This window comes from Molothrus ater, chromosome 19, assembly GCF_012460135.2.
Source record: "Molothrus ater isolate BHLD 08-10-18 breed brown headed cowbird chromosome 19, BPBGC_Mater_1.1, whole genome shotgun sequence".
NCBI classification, from domain to species: domain Eukaryota; kingdom Metazoa; phylum Chordata; class Aves; order Passeriformes; family Icteridae; genus Molothrus; species Molothrus ater.
The window spans coordinates 10,166,931-10,173,270 of NC_050496.2; positions in this window are offsets into that span (position 1 = coordinate 10,166,931).

Below are 6,340 nucleotides of genomic sequence, written 5' to 3' on the forward strand. Positions count from 1 at the left end.
TTAGGGGTAGCCATTTCCTTTAGTTGCATCTTTAGGGAAAACCTCCTTTCCTTTAGGGAAAATCTCATTTTGTTGCAATTTTAGGGGAAAAACATCTCCCTTGGTTGCATTTTTAGGGCAAACATTTTCCTTGCTTGAATTTTTAGGGGGAACCATCTTTCTTGGTTGTATTTTTAGGGGAAAACATCTCCCTTAGTTGCCTTTTTCTTTTTTTTTAGGGAAAACCACGTCCCTCAGTTGTATTTTTGTGGAATACGTTTCCTTTAGTTGTATTCCTAGGGAAAAACATCTCCCTCAGTTAAAATTTTAGGAGGAGATGTCTATGTCACTTGCATTTTTTGAGGAAACATCTCCCTTACCTGTATTTTTTTGGGGAAATCATCTCCTTTAGCTGGACTTTTAGGGACTTTTAGGGAAAAACATGCTCTTTTGTTGCATTTTTAGGGAAAAACATCTCATTTAGTTGCATTTTTTTAGGGAAAAACATGTTCCTTGGTTGAATTATAAGGGAAAAACTTGTCCCTTTGTTCAATTATAAGGGGGAAACATTTCTATTGGTTGCGTTTCCTAGGGAAAACCAACTCCTTAGTTGGAGTTTTAAGGGAAAACGTGTCCTTTCTGTAGGAAGCTTAAAAAGTAGGGATTTGTGAGTCAAGCAAAGCAGGAGAGACCAGCTCACCACTTAGAGGCATTAGGAGGGAGGGAGCAGGGGTTCAGTCATCCTAAAATCACAGAACATCCTGAGCTGGAAGGGACCCACAGGGATCCTTGAGTCCAACCCCTGGCTGTGCACAGACACCCCCAAAACCCCACGTTGTCCTTGAGAGTGTTGCCCAAGCTCTCTTGGAGCTCTGGCAGCCTCAGCTCTCTGCTGCAGCTCCTGCTCTGGGTGTGCTGGGCACAGATGGGTGCTGCCAGGAGGGTTTGGAGTCTTGCACCATTCCCTGTGGGCCACTGGCTTCTGCCTGCAGGGAACAGCAGAGGGCTCAGGGCGGGTGGGTGGCCACACTTCTCACCTCTCCTCCCCTGGGTTCTGCCCCTGTGCTGGCCCAGGAGCCCACCACAGTGTGCTGGGTTAATGTGGCACCTGCTGCTCCTGCTTCATAGCCCTGCAAAAAGCAGCCAGGTTGAAATGTCCCTGCACTGCAAGGGCTGCTGTGCTTGGCTTGGCCACGGTCCCTTCTGCTGCTTTTCCCTTCCTTTTTCCCAGTGGGACAACACAGCCAGGGCAGCAGGTAGCTGGGGCAAAATTCTCCAGATTGCTCCAAATGAGGCGAATTGTTGCTTTTTTTGTTTTTGGGAACTTTGGGAAAGCTGCTGCTGGTTTCTCTTGGCAATGCTGGCCCAAGAGCTGCCGCCTCCAGCAAGTGCTGGGGCTCTCAGGGAGGTTTCTGCAGTCCCCTCCTGAACAAGCTGAAATCCTTCTGAAATCCTTCTGAAATCCATCAGAAATCCATCAGAAATCCATCAGAAATCCATCAGAAATCCATCAGAAATCTGGGTCCTCAGCCATGGGAGGACCCTGTGTGTCCTTGAGAGCCTCCTGTCTCCCTGTCCCACAGGAAACCCCTTCCTTTGAGGGGGCCTTGGAGGTGGGTGTCCTGTACTCATGCCCTGCCTTTTAGGGGTGCAGATAAAGGGTGACCACCTTTCTCTGGCCCTGCAGAGCCCAAATCCCGTTATCCAAGCTTTTCCTTGGGAATGGGGCACCTTCCCCGTGCTGAAATTCTTCCTGGTAACCACAGTGCAAGTGCTTGTGGGACAACAAAAGAGGTTTGTGCCTCCAGGGGAGAAATAAGAATGCAAATATCTTTGGCATGAAAAACCCCAAAGCGATTTGCTCCTCGGTATTTCTTGTCAGTGCTCTGCATCTGTCTCTGCCTCACCTTCCCATTCCTTTCCTTTGGGCTTTCCAAGAGCAATAAGGCTCTGGGGAGCCAAGGGGGCTGCAGGGGCCCTGTGGGGGAACAGGGATGGTGGCTGCAGCCTCTCCAGCCTCACTGTAAAACCCTTTATCCCCCATGTTTTTGGGGTAATTTCCCAAATTTCCCACTTTGCTGCTTGGCCTGGCTGGGATCCTTTTCCCTGGCACATCCATCCTGGGTCAGTCCTATGCCTGGCAGCGCTCACAGTGGGATTGTGCCTCTCCATCATCCCAGCAACTCCAGCAGCAGGGCTGAGCCCTGGGGATCTGTGGGGGGACAGGGATGGTGGCTACAGCCTCTCCAGCCCAACTGTAAAACCCTTTTCCCCCCATATTTTTGGGGGAATTTCCCTGCTGCTGGCATGGCTGGGATCCTTTTCCATCCTGGGTCACTCCCATGCCTGGCAGTGCTCGCAGCAGGACGTGCCTCTCCATCATCCCAGCAACTCCAGCAGCAGGGCTGGGGTAAAACCCTTTTCTCCCCATATTTTTGGGAGAATTTCCCAAATTTCCCACTTTGCTGCTTGGCCTGGCTGGGATCCTTTTCCCTGGCACATCCATCCTCGGTCCATCCCGTGCCTGGCAGCGCTCGCAGCAGGACATGCCTCTCCATCATCCCAGCAACTCCAGCAGCAGGGCTGGGGGCTGGGGGCTCTGAAATGCACAGGGAAGCAGAGCAGGAGTGCTGGCTGTGGGCATAAATCAGATAAATCAGCCAGGAGCTGGGAAAGAGGGCGGGCTGGGCAGGCAGGGGAGCGCGGGCCCCTGGCCGGGTGGCTCCGGCACTTCCAGTTCAGTTATTCTGCCGGGGTTTGCCCAGCCCTGCTCGGCATGTGAAATGTTTTCTCTGAAAGACCCAGCAGTGAGATGGGTGAAAAACATTCTCCTGTCCCAGGAGCTGGCAGAAATCCTGGTAAATCTGCAGAAGTATGTTTTTGTCGGTGCTGCTTGTTCTGTGAGGAGAACGAGTATAAACTATGCCAGCAGAAAACCTTTTTTCCTGGAATGAAGTCCTGACTGTGTTCACAGCATTGTCAGCACAGTTGTGCTGGGAATGGAGCTCTGCTGGTAAACATGTCAGCCCTGGGGAGGCCCAAGGGGGCAAACACAGAGCTCCTGCCCCTCTGCCCCACTCCCCACCAGGTACCTGCTGCCCTTCTCTGCTCAAATCAAAGTCTCTGGAATCTTAAATTGCAAAAAAACCATAGATTTGTTTTTCTGCCTTGCCATCCATGCCCCCCAGGCTGTGGCTGGACATCCCCCAGTGGGGTCAGCACCATGGGGCTATGTCCCCATCCCACATCACTCAGCAGCTGTGGGGCCAGCACAGCTGAGCCATCACTCCTGCTTGCCTGCCTCAGTTTCCCTGCTGGCACAAGGGGGGACACTGGGAGCTCCTGGATAACAGCAGGTACCCACTTCAGTTTGAATTTCTCATCCTTTGCTGTGTCCTTTTCTCCCTGCTCCTCGTGGCTGGGATGGGGGATCCTGCTGGGGATCACTGGGATCCTGAATCCTGCTGGGACTTTCAGCAGGACCACTGGGGGGGTTTGGGCTGGAGATCAGAGCTGGGAGCCCCTGGGTGGGTTGTGAGCCCCAGGAGCTGGCAGGGGGTGGCTCAGCACAGCTGGGTGTGCTTCAAAGGGCTCAGGTTTTTCTGGGCTCCAGCCACTGCTTTGCTCTCCAGGCAGGCGTGAAAATGTGAAAGAATGTGAAAAATGTGAAAATGATCATGCTGGCCCCAAGATTTGTAAACTTTCTGGTTAATGTGTAATAAATACATGACAGATAATGCCAGCACAGTGAGGGTGACCCCTCTGTGGTGGCACTGCCAGGGGTGACATCCCAGAGAGGCATCTACACAGCTTGGAGAGGCTCTGGGGCTTTTCTAAACTGGTTTGTCTGGTTTGGACCTCTCCAGGCTCCTGTGAGCCGTGTGCCTGGCCTGCAGAAGGCAGGTTATTTGTTTGTTCAGGGCTGCCCTGGTCCCAGGTGTGTGCTGTGCCACCAGGTGTGCCACGTCCAGCGCTGCCAACGCCGCTCATCCCCAGGCCAGTGATCCCTCCCAGCCACTCCTCCAGCTGCAGCCACCTGGGCAGCATTTCCTGCTTGGCACAGGTGCCACAGTGTTCCTGCCAGCCTGGGGAATCTCTCCTGAGTCATTTTGATGTTTGCAGAAAGAGCTGGAAGCTGGTGGGGTCAGCTCTGGGTGGGGCTGGCTGCAGAGGGGATCCCAGGGGGGCTCCCATCCCCTCCAGGGGGATGTGCACAGCCTGGACTCACCGGGAATTTGAGCTGGAAAGGGTCAGAGAGGGCTCAGAGTGCAGAGTTGGTGCCAGGGATGGCCTCACACTCATGGATGTGGGCTGGATGTGGGCACTCCACAAGCTGTGTTCCACCTCGCCTTCAAACAGCTCTGAGCATCAGGTCAGCAAGTTTTGTTTGATGCTAATGCATGAATTTGAGCCCTGAAAGACCTTCCCTGTAATTTAGGGAGGAGAGAGTGTCCTTTGAAAATGGTTTGGGTTGTTTTTGTTAGCTGTGTCATCCTGGCATCCCTCCCCAGAGTAAATGGAAGGGACAGAGGTTTGTGGGTTCGGCTGCTTTGAGGTGGGCTGGGTTTTTCTGTGGGGCTGCAGGTGCAGCTGGGGGGAGCCCTGGAGCACTCTGGGGGTGCAGGGCAGCCCCTCAGGAGCTGGGACTGGGATGGTGCTGCTGGGAGGGTGTTTGGAGAGGCTGGGATTTGGCACAGAGAGCAGCTCAGCCTGGGAGGGGCTGGGAGCTGCTGGATGCCAGTGCAGGTGCCAGAGGGCAGGATTAGCTGGTGTGTCTTCCCAGAAAGCCTGAACACCACCTGCCTGAGGAGATCAGCTCCACTTCTGGGGCTTTGTTTTTTCCCAAACCCCAGATCTGGCACAGGGTGATACCTTGCTCCATTGTGGAGAGTCCCAGACTGGGAACTGGGATGGGGCTGGGAAGGACCTGGGATGGGGCTGGGAAGAAGATGGGAAGGGATTGGGAAGGGATTGGGATGGGGCTGGGATGGGGTTGGGATGGAGCTGGGAAGGGGTTGGGAAGGGATTGGGAAGGGGTTGGGATAGGGCTGGGAAGGGGTTGGGAAGGGATTGGGAAGGGGTTGAGATGGGCTGAGGTCTCCCTGACCACTGTGGTGTTGGTGGCTCAGTTCTGTGCTGTCCTTGGCCCAGCTGGGCTCAGCCCCTGGGCGAGGGGTGTCAGACCCAGGCAGAGCTGCTGCTCCTTTCAAGTCCCCATCCATGAGGAAATCCAATGAAATTGCAAAGGAATTTTTGTGTTGAAAGTAAAGGCAAATTAGCTGCCATCAAACATGTCCAGAGACCTCATCGGGATTGTTGGAGCTGTGGGGATGCAGAGGGTGCAGAACAGGACCTGAGCTCGTGGGCTTTGTTGGGGCAGGGCTGAGCAGCCTTTGCCAGAGCTGAGCCCCCTCCCACAGCTCAGCCCCAGCACCCACCCCCATTAGCTGATGTACTGGGAGCCTCCAGCCTTCATAAATTAACACTCTGGGCTATGAATTATGAATGGAGCCACATCTCTGATCACTGCAATGCTCTGCTGACAGCCCAGGAGCTGCTGATCCAAGTGACAGCCCAAAGCTTTTAAAGAAGTGAACAGCAAAACCCGGGAATAATTCACTTTGCAAGCTACAAACAGCTTGGCCTACAGATGGGGCTCATCCTATTCCCTCTCCTGCCTCCTCCTGTCCTGTTCTTCTCTTTTGTTCCCAGTATTGTCTTCTCTACTCTCCTTCTCTGTGTTCATGGGTGTTGTCCTGCTTGGCCATCCCATGGGAGCTGCATCCCTCCTGCCACGCTCCTGGCACCTCTGGGGACAGCTGGTCCTGGCCATCCCAGCCCAGCACAGATCCCCACAGCCAGTGCAGAGCTCCTGGTGCAGGACCCAGCAGGTTTTTGGCAGATCTCTGCAGCTCCATCTCCCTTTGGCCATAACTTGGTGTTCAAGACATCGTATTCCACATCTCCATCTGCTCCATGGAGCTCTGCCACAGCTCCCTCTCTGCCATTGCTCCTTGGAGGCTTTGTCCTTGAACCTTTCCATCTCTGGAGGCCAAATCCTGCTTTAAGCAGCTGGATGTGCTTAATCCTGGCTGTTCCTGGGGGTTTTTGCCTTCTGGATCTGGATTCCTGCCTCCTCACCTCTGGGGCAGCTCCCTCCAGCAGCTCCTGCCCTGGCAGCTGTGGGGCAGAGGGAGCAGAACTAAATTGAGACAATGAGCTTCAGACACTTGCCAGTTGTGACAAACGAGGGCAGGGCCCTGTATGAACCCCTTGTGGGGCTGCAGCACTTGGGAGAAAGCCCTTGGCAAGCAGGAGGGAGCAGGGAATGGCAGGAGCTGGGGATGGCAGGAGCTGGGGA